At 43.6% G+C, this 17,922-nt stretch overlaps 1 long non-coding RNA gene across 1 annotated transcript in view; it reads right to left on the bottom strand.

The window, feature by feature from the left end:
* Positions 1–2,433: 2,433 nt before the first annotated feature.
* LOC117794705 (uncharacterized) overlaps positions 2,434–17,922 on the bottom strand; it is a 72,899-nt gene continuing 57,410 nt past the window's right edge. The window contains exons 4-5 of the long non-coding RNA XR_011706914.1: positions 4,405–4,550; positions 2,434–2,960 (exon numbers count right to left, since the gene is read on the bottom strand). This is a non-coding gene — a long non-coding RNA (uncharacterized lncRNA). The remainder of the gene's footprint in view (positions 2,961–4,404; positions 4,551–17,922) is intronic.

Raw genomic sequence — 17,922 nt, 5'->3', positions numbered from 1 at the left:
CCTTGTGACACAGAGGCACCAGGAGCGCGCGAACAGCTAACTCATTGTCAAAGCTGGCCCTGGACAAGGCAGCTGGAACCCCCAGATAAAGGATGCATGCTGGGTGCCATCCAGGGAGGCACCGGGGCCTGGACACTTACTTGTCACACCCAAAGCCAACCAGGTGTCACTCCAATATTAGTGAATCGAACTTCCCTTGCTTCTGGGTCTTGTTTGGAATGAATCTATTTCCTTGCATTAATTGTCTGGTCACCTTTTCCATAAGCCATTTTCCTTTATCAACTACTCCCAGGCCCTTGGATGTTTCTGAGAAATAGAGGCTTAAGGGCTACACATAAATTTCTTTCTTTTCTTTTCTTTTTTTTTTTCTCCCAATACTGGAGATGGACCTAGGGATTCTCTACCACTGACCTACACTCCCAGCCCCTTTTGTTTTTATTTTGAGACAGGGTCTCAATGAATTTCTGAGGCTGGCCTCGAACTTGTGATCCTCCTGCCTTAGCCTCCCCAAGATACTGGAATTACAGGTGTGGGCCACCATGCCTGGCTTTCCACATTTTTCTCTTCTTTTCCAGCAAGACATACTAGGTAGGATAGTAGGTAACCTCGAGTTCCATAGGTAGCCTCCCAGGTAAGCTCTTTATTTGATTCCCATGACATTGTCTTCTTAGGTCACCTACCAACTTTAGATTCTCAGAGCTGGTGATTCACACACACGTAACATTTCCATCTCTGCCTTCTTGATGGCCAACTCCCAATGAAAGCGTCACTTGGCACAGATAAAGGGTTAATTTAAGAAGGGAGATGTTTGCCAGCGCCTGCTCTAAGCCAGGAGGAGTGCTAGTGATTTATATATTCTGCTCAAATGCCGCCTTCCTGAACTCTCCCGGGATTAGCATTATCCCCCTTCACAAAAAAGAAAGAACAGGATTAATGGACCAGTCCCGGCCACATGGCCTCTGGCCTCTCCATCTCAGCTCCACAACCTGGGGTTTCCTCACCATCACATCCACACCTGTCCTCTACTGGTGTCAAAAAGAAGTTGTTTCAGCATGCTACAGGGACACAACCATATCAGTGTTTACAGCAGCACAATTCACAATAGCTAAACTGTGGAGCCAACCTAGATGCCCTTCAGTAGGTGAATGGATGAAGAAACTGTGTTATATATACACAATGGAATATTACTCAGCATTAAAAGAGAATAAAATCATAGCATTTACAAGTAAATGGATGGAGTTGGAGAATATCATGCTAAGTGAAGTTAGTCAATTCCAAATAACCAAATGTCCAATATTTTCTCTGATTTAAGGATGCTGATTCATAATGTGGTGGTTGAGGGGGAGCATGGGAGAATTAGGTAAACTCTAGATAGGGCAAAGGGGAAAAGGGGAGGGAGGGGATGAGAGTAGGCATGGGTGCTGGGAGCCATTAGCCAAATAGGTATGACAATTTCCTTGCCAGCGTACCCCATGTTGCTTAGTGGAAGGACTCATGGAAATAGGACATTTTGCAGTGACATTGCATGTAGGTGACCTTGCTCAAGGACCAGGGCGGATCCGGGTTTAGGGTGTTCCCGGTTTATAATCCGGGTTTAGGGCGTTCCCGGTTTAGGTTCCAGGTTTAAGGTTTAAGGTTATTCCTGCTGGGAATAGGGCGTATCCTGCTGCCTGAGTTCCCCTTGAGTTCTCACGGGATTCAGACAGTATTTTTTGGGAGACAGAAGCCCAGTGGATGTGGATTTGGGCAGAGAACGTGGATTTCCCCAGAACGTGATTGTAGACGGCTGGTGTGAGTTCGGGAATAAAGAGTTGCTGTTTGAATCTACAAGCTGTGTGGTGGCTAGTGATTGTGTGCCCAGCCAGACTGCACATGGGGGTAGGAAAGACGGTGGAATGAGATGGACATCACTACCCTAAGTATTAGGGTATGAAGACACAAATGATGTGACTTTACTTTGTGTACCACCAGAGATATGAAAAATTGTACTCTATATGTGTAATATGAATTGTAATGCATTCTGCTGTCACATATGACAAATTAAAATAAAAATTTTAAAAAATATATTTAAAAGAAGAAGAAGCTATTTCACCAGATACCATAAAAAGTAACTCCAAACCTGGCCTGGTGATGCACACCTGTAATCCCAGCAACTCAGGAGGCTGAGGCTGGAGGATTTCGAGTTCAAGGCCAGCCTCAGCAATTTAGTGAGACTCTGTCTCAAAAACATTAAATAAAATAAAATGAGCTGGGGAGGTAGCTCAGTGGTAAAGTGCCCCTGGGTTAAATTCCCACTACTTAAAAAAAAAAAAAAATTGACTTCAACACCCAGGACCCTTCCTCCTTCTTCTTGGCACTTGACCAGTTTCAGTATCATCTGCAATCCTTTTTCTTAGAAAATTTTTTAATATTTATTTTTTAATTATCGGCGGACACAACATCTTTGTATGTGGTGCTGAGGATCGAACCCGGGCCACACGCATGCCAGGCGAGCGCGCTACCACTTGAGCCACATCCCCAAGCCCCAAGCAATCCTTTTTCTGAACAGAAGAGGAGAGTCCAGTTCCTCATAGACTTTCCAATACCACGACATCATTCAATTCCTTCCAGTTCAATAGCCATTGAGCATCTGCTCAGAGCTTCACTTTTGCACTGCAATCAGCAGCTCTGGGGCCCCACAGTCTGCAGGGAGGAGGGAGAGCTGGAGAGTCAAGCTCTTAGGCAGTCCACTGCCCAGGCAGGGTCCTTGGGGCAGACTAAGTGGCAGCAGCAGATGAGGGGAGATCACTCTGATGGACCTTCGAGGGGTGCGCAGAAAGGCCATTCCACTGAGGTAGCGGAGTTTGTCATCTTCTCCCAGGGCGTCACTCTCCTCCCAGCTCTTTTCCCTTTAGTAGAACATTCATAGGGGAGCAAAGCAGATGCTGACGGCCGAGAAGAAATAGCCAGATGAGAGCTAACTGGAAATCAAAGATAACTTGATCAAAATCAACTTTTAAATGTGTGAAATACCAAAACCAGACACATGGCTTCAAATTCCACCTTGGACAATTGCAAGTTGTATGTCCTTGGCCACCTGAGCTAGCCTCTCTGTGCTGCATGTTCTTATCCATAGAATGGAATTTATGTAAGCATCTACCTGTAGAACTGAAGATTAAATGTGTTAATACACATAACACTTTGAGTCCAGTGTCCAGCATGTGGTTGGACCTCAATAAATGTTATGTAAATATTCAGATGCTCCTTAACTCACGATGGGATTACCTTCTGATAGGCCTGAGTTGAAAATATAATAATTTTAAAGTGTATTTAATACCCCTAACCTACTGAACAGGCCCAGGGGTGCATGCCCCAAATCCCAGTGACTCCAGAGGCTGAGGCAGGAGGATCACAAGTTCAAGGCCAGCCTGAGCAACTTAATGAGATCCTGTCTCAAAATAGAACAAAATTTTAAAATAACTGGGGACATAGATCAGTGGTACAGCACTTGCGTGGTATGTGTAAGACCCTAGGTTCAATCCCCAGGGTAAAAGAGAAGAAAAAGGAAGAAACCAGAAGAGAAGAAAACAAGAAGAGAAGAGAGGAGGGGAGGGGAAGGGAGGGGAGGAGAGATAAACAGTACATCATGGCTACTGTAAAGGTGAAGGACACTTGAGGAGATTAACCTGCTGTAGAAGAATTCCAAACATTCCAGTCAACTCCTTTGTGCCAGAGCAGCAGGAAAAGGTAGGTGGGACAGACCGAGTGAAGGCTACGGATACAAGAGCTAACCGGCAGCCGTAGGCCTTTCAATACCTGTTTAGCACGGATTTTGACCAGTAGCCTTGGCATGACCAATAACTAATTATCATAGATTTTGACAAATAACCTTAGTGCTTTTCCAATATCTGATCAGCATAGATATTGATCAATGCCCCTACCCAGTAGCTATATAAGCCCCTAGACTGGTGCACTTAATGGCAACCCCTGTTGGGTCCCCTCTCGCCCTGTGGGACTTGGCTCTTTTCTCCTCTGAACAAATCCTGCTCTTCTACGCTCAGTCTTCTGTGCATTTCGTTCTTTGAATTCACAAGAACCCAGAAGGAAGTTACAAGCAGGTGGCTGTTGTCTGCTGCAATACTCCAGCAAAAGAGCTGAAAATCCAGTTTCAGAAGGAAGAGGAAGTCTTCTCCACTGCAGCCCTTAGCCCTGTTTTCCATGTCTGAGAACTCATATGATGTGATGTGGTCTAAGTGTTGAGTCCCATGAAAGGGGTTTGTCCTCCTCATGTTATGAAATAATAATTTAAGTCAAGGGCACAAATGGTAGAGCAGTAAGTTTGGAAAGAGGACATGGTTCTCTTGTTTCTTCTTGCTTTGCTCCAGTTGAAGCTCAGAAAAAAAGAAATAGAATTCTGTTTCTTACCAAGTTCGCACTTCCTCTCAGTGCACCAGTTGATGTGGTGGGCATTGGCCACTGAGGGCAGATCCAGCCAGAAACTCTGGTCTCCAAAAGTCCCAGACTTGGCTGTTGGCAACACACGGGACAGTTGCATCCTGCCTCAATGGGTCCTGGGAACAGAGGCATCCCCAATGGGAAAGGTCACAGTTGAGATCAGGTACCTTCAGAACCCTGTGTACCTACCTCCCTTCCATAGCACCCACTCAGTGCCAAACACTGGGTAAGTACTTGACACACATTAACTCATTCGCCTGCAAGATGCCTGTGAGACGATGCTAACGTTCATCATGGTTAAGTACAACATGAAATGTAAACTACAAAATGGAGTGAAAATATTAACACGAAAGTTAAAAAGACAAGAGGAACTGGGTTCAGACACACTATCCTTGCTCAAGCTCAAGACTATGAAGGAAAAAGTCAAACTCTCACAAAAATATTTTATCTCATTCCACCTCTTATTGGTTATTGTTGACATTTTTTATATACTTTAATTTTGTTTGTTTAGTCCTGGGATTGAATCCAGGGGTGTTCTATACATCCTTAGCCCTTTTTTTGCGGGGCAGAAGGGTACTGGGAATTGAATCCAGGGGTATATTACCACTGTGCTATACACCACCCAGCCCTTTATTTTTTATTTTGAGACAGAATCTCACTAAGTTGCTTAGGGCCTCACTAAGTTACTGAGGCTGACCCCTCGACTCATGATCCTCCTGCCTCAGCCTCTTGAGTTTCTGGGATTACAAGCATGGGTTTACCATGCCCAGCTTTATTTTTTATTTTGTGACAGGGTCTTGGTAAGTTGACAAGGCTAGACTCAAACTTGGGATCCTCCTATCTCAGCCTCTCAAGTAGTGCAGCGCCATGCCCGGTTTGTCTTACTTCTTCTTTTTTTTTTTTTTTTAAGAGAGAATTTTAATATTCATTTATTTATTTATTTTAGTTTTCGGCAGACACAACATCTTTGTTTGTATGTGGTGCTGAGGATCGAACCCTGGCTGCACGCATGCCAGGCGAGCGCGCTACCGCTTGAGCCACATCCCCAGCCCCCGGTTTGTCTTACTTCTTAATGCACATAATTATATATATTTGTTTAATACAGTATGATATTTCAATAATGTATACAATGTATAATGATCAGATCAGGGTAACTGGTCTATCCATCACCTCAAATATTCATCATTTCTTTGTGTTGGGAACATTCAAAATCCTTTCTACTAGTTATTATGAAATGCACAATTATTGTCAACCATAGTTGTCCCACTTTGCTATAGCCCATTAGAAGCTTTTTCTTCTATTCAGCTGTTCCCCATAACCATCCCCTCTCCATTCTCCCCCCACCCCACCCTATCACTCCACTTCTAAGGTACCTCAAGGAAGCTATGAGAACTAGAACCATTAAAAACTTATAATGGCCCAGGCTCAGAAGCACAAGCCTGTATTTCCAGTGACTCAGGAGGCTGAGGCAGAAGGATCTCAAGTTCAAAGCCACCCTCAGGAACTTAAGGAGACCCTGTTTCAAAATAAAAATTAAAAAAGGCTGGGGATGTGGCTAATGGTTAAGTGCTCCTGGGTTCTATCCCTGGTACCAAAAAAAAAAAAGAATTATGGAATTGTTATGATTTAAATATTCGGTGTCCCCCAAAAGCTTATGCATAGGATAGTGCAAGAAAGTTCAGAAGTGAAATGATTGTGTTATGAGAACATTAATCCCCAGATACGAATTGACTGAGTGGTGACTGTAAGCAGGTAGGGTGTGACGGGGGAGGTGGGTCGGGGGCATGCCTTTTAGTTTATATTTTCTCATAGTGAAGAGATCTCTCTCCCTCCTCCCTCCCTCACTCCCCCTTTCTCTCTCCCCTTCCTCTTCCTAGTCCCACATCCTAAGCCACTTTCCTCCAGTGTTCTGCTTCACCTCAAGCCCTGGTCACAGCAGCAAAAAAAAAGAAAAGCTGACTAAAACAGGAATTAACAATAAATGGGATGTATTAAATATCCACTGTGTCCTGAATTGCAAGTGCTTAACATTATTTCTGCATCACCTAGAGCTTAAAGGGAGACTGTAGACTCACACTACTTAGATATAGCAGGTCTGTGTGTATTAAAGAATGCTGGGAGCCAGACGCAATGGAGCACACCTGTAATCCCAGCTGCTTGGGCATCTGAGACAGGGGGATCACAAATTCAAAGTCAGCCTCAGCAACGGTGAGGTGCTAAGCATCTCACTGAGACCCTATCTCTAATAAAATACAAAATTGGCTGGGGATATGGCTCAGTGGTCCAATGCCCCTGGGTTCAATCCCTGGTACCGCCCCCCCCCCAAAAAAAAAAAAAAGAATGTTGGGAAAATCTCTACCCTTTCCTCCACCTGTAAAATGGGAATGTCAGAATTATTTACATCATATGGTTGTTGTAAGGATTGAGTAGTATGTGGGAAAAGCTCAGAAAAATGCCTTGCACTCAGTAAATTAAGTGCTTGCCGATTACGATGAAAATCTCCTTAGTACACATATTTATATAAGAAGAAAACAGAGGCTTAGACCCAAACATATCCCAGGAGACTCACCCAGAACCTGGATGAGATAAGGGTTCAAACTCAGGTGTGGCAGATTCCAGAGACTGAGCTCTGAATGAACCCATGGTGACCTTCAACCCTGGCTTGTAGCAGAGGAAAACAAATACTAGCTGAAGGCCAGAGCCAAGGCCACGGCTGTGCCTGCCCAGTTACAACCCACGCTCTCTGACCTTTGCCCACTTGGGCAGCCAGTCCCACTGCTGCCTGGCATGAAGGGGCCCGGACTTTTTGGTTGGGATAGCAGTGAAAATGGGTCAAACAAATTCACCTGGGGGTTGGGTGGCTTGTTTATCACTAAGAAATCAGTGCTAAAGGTTACTAATGTCAAAAATCAGAACTCCCTTGTTTCTAAACAAACAATCCCGGTGGCTGCTGGATTGGATTTGTACTGCCAGGGCTGGGGACACAGCTCAACAATATTGTACCTGCCTAGCATGCTTGAGGCCCTGGATTCAGTCCCCAGTGCTGCAAAAAAAAATGTATAACAGGACACCTCCCCCCCCCACACACACACACACATCCTGGGGGCTAGAGAGCCCTCAGGCAACAAGCTTCGAAACTAGGAAACTACTCTCCAGGCTGGAGGAGAGAAGGTCAGTGATACAGACCTTTCCTAGAGGAAGCCCCTTAAGGGATGTCTGAGCTACAGGAAGACGGATCCAGTGCCCAACAATTTGATGACTCCTTTTTGACACCTGTCACCCATCTCAGAAAAGCTAGCCAAGCGGTAAACTCCACGTGCCACCCTCAAAATGCCTCTGGAGTCCAGCCAATCAACAAAATGGAAGAGATACAGCATGGGACCTCTTAGAGTACACACACAGTGAGAGAGCTCCACTGGTGAGTTTCCTCGATGTATGACTATTGACTTTGTGATGTATGACTATTGACTTTGTGATGCGTTGTTCAAAAATGTGACTTTAAAACCCAGTAAAATCCTTGAGGCATATCTCCGTTTTCGGTTTTTTTGTGTTTTTTTGGAGGGGGGCGCGGATACCAGGGATTGAACTCAGGGGCATTTGCCCACTGACCCTCATTGCCAGCCCTATTTTGTATTTTGTTTTGTATTTTAGGGACAGTGTCTCACTAAGTTGCTTAGCACCTCGCTTTTGCTGAGGCTGGCTTTGAACTTGCTGAGGCTCATGTCTCAGCCTCTCAAGTCACTGGGATCACAGGTGTTCACTACTGAGCCCAGCTATATCTCTGTCTTGACTTGTCATTAAATATTGTATCCAGTATCTTTCTTGGGAAAAAAAAAAAAGGCATAAGTGTTGTTTTGTTTTGTACCAGCAATTAAACACAGGGATGCTTAACCATTGAGCTACATCCCCTGCCCTTTTTATTTATTTATTTTTTTATTTTGAAACAGGGTCTCGCTAAGTTGCTGAGGCTGGCTTTGAACTTGGAATCCTCCTGCCTCAGCCTCCTGAGTCACTGGGATTGCAGGAATGCACCACCACACCCAGCACCATCAGTTATTTTTGCACTTTTATATGCGTTGGGAAGTACTTTATTGTAACTTTAATAACAAATGAACTTTGGATTAAAAAAGAAAAAGGGAGTTCCCCCTTGCAAACTCCCATAGAAGGGAGGGAATAAAGAGAGGGAGACCCTGCAAACCAAAATAATTGCTATAAACCAAGTATAAGGTCCTTGCTTACCATCTGAATGGCCATCTTAAGTGACAGCCACCATTTTAGGAAAAAGTTTTGCTTTCTTGCCCACAGGAGTTCCTGAGAAAGGCTCACCACTCTTTCATACCAACCTAACCCCTAACCCTGGCATTAGGACCCCAGGGGCTCTGATTCCTGGAACCTCCCCCATAAAAGTCCCAGAACGCAAGCCTGTGTTGCCTCTCTCTGCTGTAGAGAGATGGCCTTTATTTGTCAGCTCTGACAAATAAACTCTTGTGTGTATCTCTTCCTGGTCTCTGTCCTTCATTTCTCACTTACCCATCTCTCATTCCTAGCTTTCCCTTCACAAAGCGCCGTGGTGCACACCTGTAATCCAGTGATTCAGGAGGCTGAAGCAGGAGAATTGCAAGTTCAAGGCCAACCCTCAGTAACTTAGTATTTATTTTTATTTCAAAATAAAAAGGTTTTGGGGCTGGGATTGTGGCTCAGCGGTAGAGTGCTTGCCTAGTACGGGCGGGACCCGGGTTCGATCCTCAGCACCACATAAAAATAAAGGCATTGTGTTGTGTCCATCTACACCTAAAAAATAAATATTTAAAATAAATAAATAAATAGGTTTGGGGGTTGTGACTCAGTGGTAGAGCACTCCTGGATTCAATCTCCAGTACAACAACAACAGCAAAAAAAAAAAGAGAGAGAGAAATAATTGTTGTGAATCTTTCTTTCTTTAATCCCTGGGGAGGCACAGTGGATGTACTCCAGGCTCAAGCCCACTCAGAAGGACCTGGATTGAAGTTCTAGCTCCAGTGCCAGGTGCCATGGAACATGCCTATAATCTCAGAAATTTGGGAGGCTGGAGCAGGAGGATTATAAGTTCCAGGTCAGCCTCTGCAATTTAGTGAGACCTTGTCTCAAAGTTTTAAAAACAAATAAATAAACAAATTCTATCTCCATCCATCCTAAGTGACCTTGGGCAGGTTTCCTAAGATGGCCTCCTTTGTCTGCAAAATAAAGATAAGAGTATCTCGTTCTGAAAGCTGTCTTGAGAAGACAAAATAGGGACTAATCTTATGTATGGCCCAGTCTCAGCTCAAAAATGGAAAATGCCTTTTCTCTCTTCTAAACCCCACCTCCTCTTCAAACCTCTTCCCCCAAGATAGAATCAACAGCCCCACACACACACACAGTGCACAGCTGAGTCATTGAGAGGAATACTTTGTGTCCCTGGAGCTGACAGCAGTATCCAGCCAGTGGTAGGTGCTTGATCTCTTCATCTGAACTTGGTGATGCCAAAACCTATGTGCTTACTGAGAGTTCCCAGCGACAGTGTCCCCTGGACAGTGTCCACAGAGAACCTAGTACATAGGCCACCCTCAGTGACATGGTTGCATTACTACATGTTGCCCTAGCCACTTTGCAAGGTACACAACATGTGTCTTCAGCAGCCAGGGAGGTGACACAAATTAGCTGCATTAAGATAACAAGTGTAGTGAAGTCTCTCTCAGACCGGGGACTGTCCACCTCTAAGGCATTCCCACTCAACAAAACACCCTTTTCTGGCCAAATAAAACAATCTGCCCACAGGATCTGCCTCTCTGGGCATAAATTTGCCTCCATAAAAATGTTTCATGATTCACAGTACTTTTCTTACACGCTATCTCATTTGATACTTTAGCAATTGGCTGAAGAAAGTGTTGTTGACATCAGAGAAAGAAAGAAACTGAGGCTCAAACACTGATTTGTCCAAATCAAACATAGCCAGTTAGTGGACTTGCATCTACCTCCTCTGACATCTGTGGGGGCTTCTGCTTCACTTTACACCACATACTGCCTTTACTGGGCTGCTGTTTTTTTCACTCCCGCAGATTTTCTGGAACAAAAACTGAATGCAATCACATAGTGAAACCTGCAGTTGGGTCAGGAGGATAACTTGAGTTCAGGAGTTCAGGACCAACCGTGGGCAAGACAATGAGCCTCTGTCTCAAAAAAAAAAAAAAAAAGTTTAAACTTGTATTGGGTTTATGATTGTCATGGGTCACCATTTATCTAGAGCACTCTAGAGTCCTGAGACAAGGGTCCCTGGCTTTCTTTGCAAGTAGAGGAGGAGGCCACAGGCATGGAGAGTCAGGACAGAAAGGAGCAGGGCAGCAAGAGGAGGAAGAACTCTGCCCACTAGCAACAATGAGGAAGCAGCTCCTCCTATCAATGTGAAGGATCTCTAGAGTTTATTCAGAGGGCAAGAAAAACAAGATCAACTCTTAGCAACTGGAATAAACAAGCATCTGATTTCTGGAGGCCAGTGTTGTCCAATAGAAATAAAATGTGAGCTACATAAGTAACTTCAAATTTTCTAAGTAGTCCCATTTAAAAAGTAAAAAAGAAACTGGAGAAATTTATTTTTTTATCTGTTCTTTTTAGTTATACATGACAGTAGAATGTATTTTGACATACTATATGCACATGGAGTACAACTTTCCATTCTTCTGATTGTACATGATGTGGAATTACATTGGTCATGTATTTACATGTGAACATAGGAAAGATAGTAGAATGAATTAATTTTGTTGTTGTTGTTTGGTTTTATTTTGGTACTGGGGATCAGACCCAAGGGTGCTAAGCAACAACCTCAGTCCACTTATTTATTTATTCATTCATTCATTCATTTTGAGACCTGGACTCACTAAGTTGCTGAGGCTAACTTCAAACTCATGATCTTCCTGCCTCAGTCTCCCCATTGCTGGAATTTCAGGTGTGTGCCACCGTACCCAGCTAGGAGAAATTAATCTGAGTTTTTATTAGTCTAATACATTAGTCACATTAGTCTAATACATACAAGATATTTCTTCAACATGTAATCAATTAAAAATGTATTCATGTGGCGCACGCCTGTAATCCCAGCAGCTCGGGACAGGAGGATCACGAGTTCAAAGCCAGCCTCAGCAAAAAGTGAGGCACTAAACAACTCAGTGAGACCCTGTTTCTAAATAAAATACAAAGAAATAGGACTTGGGATGTGGCTCAGTAGTTGAGTGCCCTTGAGTTCAACCCCTGTATCCCCCCCCAAAAAAATGTATTCATGAGCTGTTGTACATTTTACACACAAAGTTTTTGAAATGCAGTGTGCATTTTGCACTTATAGTTTCATCTCAGCTGCACTAGCCATATTTCAAGTGTACAGTAGCCACATATGGCTAGTGGCTGCCATCTTGGACAACACAAATCTACACCAAAGAAACTGCTAAAAGGTCTATATTACTGGCATAGTGGATATCAATGATGTCATGCTCTCAAGGTCACAGAGAGCCCTCAGTTCCCACCTTACCAGTGCAATCTCAATACTTGCTTTATGGGGCCAAACTTTGCCTCCATCTGAGGGCAGCTGGGTCAGTTTCCAGCCGGTGGCTCTGCAAAGCCAACCAGAGGCCATTGTATTTGGCTCTCTGTTTTTTTGCCTTGCAACAGTGCAGTCCTCAGCATGTCCCCTTTCAAATGCCTTTTATTCTGGCGTTGTCTTCTGTGGTGCTATGATTGGCAGTGATGAGGGTGACATTTTTTATGTGCCTGAGTTCACAGAGCAAATTACATAGCATGAGTGACCTGGTGATTAATGGCTGTGTATAAAGACTAGAATCGCTACATTTGCATGTCTCTGAATAATGAGATTCTTATCTCCATTATATGGCAATGAGGTAGAAATTGATAGCATTATTAACTGTTTACACAGTAAGCACAATTTCTATTCTATCTCTGTCTGTTTCTCTCTCTCTCTTTCTCTCTTGCTCCTGGCTGGTTTCAAAGCCAACAGCTACCCCATGAGCCCTCCAACAATCCTCCCAAATAGAAGTTTTCCATAGCAAGAGATTCCATAACCTCCTCCATAAAATTTTCTGGCTGCTTGCCAGAGGTTCACTCATAGAAAATCCAATTCAACCTTGATTTCTTAGGGAAGAACCTACAATATAGATGGTGAGATTTCTGGAAGATCACACAGATAGAAAGAAAGCAAGAAAACAGGACTTTGACAAGATCCATTCTTCCTCCAATTCTTGTCCTCTGGCATCTGGCTGGATCTTTGGGATGAAGGAGTCCCATCTTCCAGTCTAATTACATATCATGCATTCTGGACATACACCCAATTTTCAGCTGAAGAGATGAAGAAAACAACTGAAATCATAATTTGATTCTCCGAACACAAAGACCTTTTCAGTTGACTATAGAAATGAACCCAAAACTAGACATCGAATGAGCAAACATCCATTTTGGCAGCAATGAAATAAATGTGTGGCGAGAGAGCTGCAGTGACAGCGTATTATTAAACAGGGGAAGAGAAGGCTGTGATTAAATGTTTATGTGGCTCTGCTCCTGGCAATGCCACATTCATCCATCAGTCATGTGGTAGTGACAGATCTGATATCAAGGTCAAGAGCAAGCTGAATTAATATCCAAAACGACCCTTTAAATAAAAATAGATACTAGTGTAATAAGCTAAAAATGCATGTGGGGGAAATTCAGCATTATATAGGGGGAAATTTCCTTCAATCAAATTCTAACACATCAGTGCTTTAGTGGTAGAATAGCAATCACAACAGCATGAAGGTTAACTGCCTCTGCACAGAAGAGGAGACCGAGGGAGGGGATTTATCAAGCGTTATGGTGGCATCAGCTTAATGTCTGTGGGAGTAAAATGCATGCATGAGCAGCTGTAATGCTCACTTCAGCTAATAAATGTGATGGCGAAACTGCCCAAAGTGGAGCATTATAATTTATTATGAGCTGAAATGAACTATTTGTTTGTGATATATCTCAAAAGTATAGAGTGACTTGAAATAGCTAGAAGGTCCCATTACCTCCTCACCCCATCAACAGGCAAAGGCCTCATGCTAAGGATAGAAGTTGCAGGTGCTTCTGGCAAGGATAAAGCAAAAGAGATCGGAATCTGATCAGCAATGGATGAAAAGGTTGTGAGGCCCCACATGTTGACCCACGCCTGTAATCCCAGCAACTTGGGAGGCTGAGGCAGGAGAATTGCAAGTTCAAGGCCAGCCTCAACACCTTAGTGAGGCCCTAAGAAACTTAGCAAGACACTGTTTCAAAATAATATATAAAAAAGGCTGGGGATGTGCTCAGTGGTTAAGCACCCTGGAGTCAATCCCTGGTACCAAAAAAAAAATGACCATGTATCTTCAGAGTACCTGCTAGGGGTTAGGCACCAGTGCTAGATGCAGAAGTTCCAGCAAAGAACAGAACATACTGCCATCTTGGTTTTTGTTTGTTTTGTAGTACTGGGGATTGAACCCGGTGAACTCTACCACTGAGATACATCTCCAGCCCATTTTATTTTCTGAGACAGTGTCTCTCTAAGTTGCTCAGGTTGATTTTGAATTCATGCGGCTAATTTTGAACTTGAGGGGATTACAGATGGGCACCACTGGGCCAGGTTGCCATCATGGAGTTTACATCCAATATGGGGAAATGGACCCTAAACAACTAAGCAGAAGATTTGATTTTACATGATAATGCACACTTTAATGATCATTTTACGAAAAGAGAAAGCAAATGGGTGAAAGACTGGTCAGAAAAATTTTCCCTGATGAAATTAAATGAAGGAAACCTAAATATTGAGAAGTTCTGAGGGAGGGATATCCAGGCAACTGGAAGAACAAGTAGAAAGGCCTTGGGTGGGAACAAGTGGCTGTGGGTAAGAGGCAGTGAGGCAGGGGAAGATGAAGTCAAGGAGGCACATTGGGGCTGGATCACCTGCTTGGTACATAGTAATTACCAAGTAAAGACTGACTTTATGAATGAACCAAGGGACACATACCTACAAAGGCAGGTAAGTGACAGGGTTATAACCGGGATACAAAAGGAAAGGCTGAAAATTTGAAACTTCAAGAGAATCACATCTGATAAGTAAGATTTTGTATTCTCTGGGAACTCACAGAAAATGAAGGTAAATTATTCAAGGCGGTGTACATTAGACCCCAAATTGCTGCAGAGGAATGTTAGGTGAAGGGAGTTAAATGCAGACTGACATCATATGGGCCAGGTTCCAGAAGGCAGGATGTGAAGTAGGCTCTGAATCACACACAGAAATGCGTTAGGTGGAACCATCAGGGAAGGGAGGGCACTCCATGGACTCAGTCTTCATTGTGCTAATCCTCTAGAGCTGCCACCTGTATTTCTAGGAGGTTATGTAAGTCCACTCTAGGCGTGTTTCCACAGGCAGGGGGAGAACCAGTCATACATGGAATACAAAAGTTGGTCAAAATTTCTTTTTTATACTTTAAGCCCAGCTTGCACCTTCGACATTCACAGGCTTCACCTTGAGGGAGGCGAGACCCACATTCAGCTGATTTTATGGAGAATTGATGAGAGCAGTGGCTGTGTAAGATATATTCTAATTTTCTCACTTTTGGGAGGCTTACTCACCTGCTATTCTTGTCATTGTGGTTTTGTTCATCTTGGCGCTGTGTTCATTCAACCCTTTTGGAAGTTATGCAGGTAAACCGAGCTCCTACTCTAAGGTCTGTAAGCTCTGAGTCAAGCATTACCACTCAACCCATGGGCCCCCACTGGAAACCAGGGATCATTACCCCTAGGTACCCCACCCTGCTCTAACCAACCAAGTCCCTTCAATTCTAACTTGGTACCGGGGGTCCACTCCAGGGTCTCACTCAGCTACATCAACACCACCATCCAGTATTATTGTTTTTATTTTCTTATTTATTTATTTATTCATTTTGGTACAGGGGATTGAATTCAGGGGCACTCAACCACTGAGCCACATCCCCAACCCTATTTTGTATTTTCTTCAGAGATAGGGTCTCACTGAGTTGCCTCGTGCCTTGCCGTTGCTGTGGCTGGCTTTGAACTCGTGATCCTCCTGACTCGACGACCTCCCAAGCCCCTGGGATTACAGGTGTGAGCCACAGTACCCAGCTAGTTTTATTGTTTCATTAATTAATTAATTTATGGTACTAGGGATCGAACCCAGGGGTGTTCTTCTGCTGAGCCACATTCCCAGTCCTTTTTATTTTTTATTTTGAGACAGGGATTTCTTAAGCTTTTGAAGCTGGCCTTGAATTTATGATCCTCCTGTCTCAACCTCCCCAGTTGCTGAGATGACAGGCGTGCACCATCACACCTGGCTCACCCAGTTCTTGTTAAACCTTCCTCTCCACTCCCTCTGACCGCTCTAGCATATTACAGAGACACACCCTTCACCATTTGCCTATTTTTCCATTCTCATTTCCCTTCATGCTTCCCAAACATCCTGAAGTCAAGAAACCAAGCCACCCCAGCACATCAACAACACACACACACAAAAAAAAAAAAAACCTCAAGAAATCGGGTCATGTACAGTTCCCCCAAAGTTTCATGTGTTGGAAGTTCCATCTCTTGGTGCTTTCAGTTTTCCTGCCTAGAAAGCCCTTGCCCAGCCCTGGATAGACTCCTCTGACTCATCCTTTCAGACACAGCTCCAATAAAAACCTACTCTCGAAAGCTTTCTCTGATTTCCACTAGCAAGATAAAGCTTTTGTTTTCTTCTGCAGATCCTGCAGCACCTCAAAGTTCTATTTTAATATTTACTACCTTATTGTAATTAATAGCAGACACATGGATCTCACCTCTTGAGGACTATGTTCTAGATATGTTTATACTCCATCCCTATAATAGCATCAGTAAATACTTGCCTTATTACAATCACCCCACCTTGTCTATGATTATACCTTATCTGTGATTTCAGTTACCTATGATCAACTGTGGTTTGAAAATATTAAATGGAAAATCCAGAAATAAACAATTCATAAGTTTTAAGCAATTTTATTATAATATATTATTATTGTTCTATTTTACTATTAGTTATTATTAATCTTTTGCAGGGGTGGGTACTGAGGATTGAACTCTGGGGAACTCAACCACTGAGCTACATCCCCAGCTCTATTTTATATTTTATTTAGAGACAGGGTCTCATTGAGTTGCTTAGCTCCTTACTTTGCTGAAGCTTGTTTTGAACTCGCAATCCTCCTGTCTCAGCCTCTCGAGACACTGGGATTACAGGCATGTGCTACCATGCCTGGCTTTTTATTAACTTTTTGCTGTGAACAAAGTTTTATTATGGAATTATATATAGAGAAAAAATGAAGTATACAAAAACCTGCTTCCTGCAGTTTCAGACATCCACAGAACATCTTAGAACTTACCCCCCTCAGATACAGTGGGATGACTGTATGGATGAAATAAATCATGAGCTGCTTTTATGTTGTTGGTATAACATGATGTATGCCTAGTCCTTAACCACTACAAAAACAACAACAACAACAAAAACCACCACCAGACCCTGGAATTGATGTTAGACTCCCAAGAAAGGAAGTAAAAATAGAGTACAAAGAAGTCATTAACCCTCCTTCTCCCTAAGACAGTATGAATCCCAAAATTCCTTTGAAAGTTTTGCCCCATGATAATGGTGTGCAAAAGATGGCCTGGCTTTTTAAAGGTTTCTTTAGCAGTGGGTGGATGATCATGAGGTGATCCTATCTACTATGTACAATGATCCTGGCTCCTGTGGCCACTGACCAGCAAGGAAGTCCCACAGCAGTCTGTACATGTATATCACTCTATGAGTCACTTGTTCAGAAATGTTCCAGGCCCTTGGTTCAAAGCATTTGTAGCATAATGACAGGTTAAAGACCATAGTTCCAAGCATGTGTCACAAAGCAATTAGGACATTCTTGCAATTATTTTGAAATCCAGGACTCAAGGTGTGAAGGGCCAGACATCTTCAACAGGCTAAACAAGGTAGCTTCTTTATTCCAGAATAAAATGAATTCTGTTATTTGGTGAGATAGGATTTGCACTAAGGATTTTGTGAAAGGCAACTGTTTTGTGAGGACTTACTATGCTGTGGGTACTTTTCTAGGGTAGTTCATGCGTGCTATCTTATTTCTGTCTCACAATGCCCGTCTTCCAGAGCCACCCCATGTACTCTTCCTGCCTCACTTCTGGGCTCTGCTCACCAGGATGCTGCCCCCCAGCAGGCCTTGAATGTCCTCAGCCACGAACAGACCTTCATGTCCTCAGCCATCTCTTGCCTGAAGGTCTCACGCACACTATTCCCTCCACCAGAACCCCTCTCCTGTCCTCATTACCTGGCCAACTTCTGCTCACCTTTCAGTTCTCTGCTTTGCCCTCCAACTTCTAGGGAAAGCTCTTTGGCCACCCTGCCTGGATTGCAGCGGGGGGGGGGGGGGGGGGGGGGCGCGGTGGCGGTGGGGG

The sequence above is a fragment of the Marmota flaviventris genome, chromosome 3 (assembly GCF_047511675.1).
Source record: "Marmota flaviventris isolate mMarFla1 chromosome 3, mMarFla1.hap1, whole genome shotgun sequence".
In the NCBI taxonomy this organism is placed as follows: Eukaryota; Metazoa; Chordata; class Mammalia; order Rodentia; family Sciuridae; genus Marmota; species Marmota flaviventris.
This window is presented reverse-complemented; position numbering and strand designations above follow the sequence as displayed.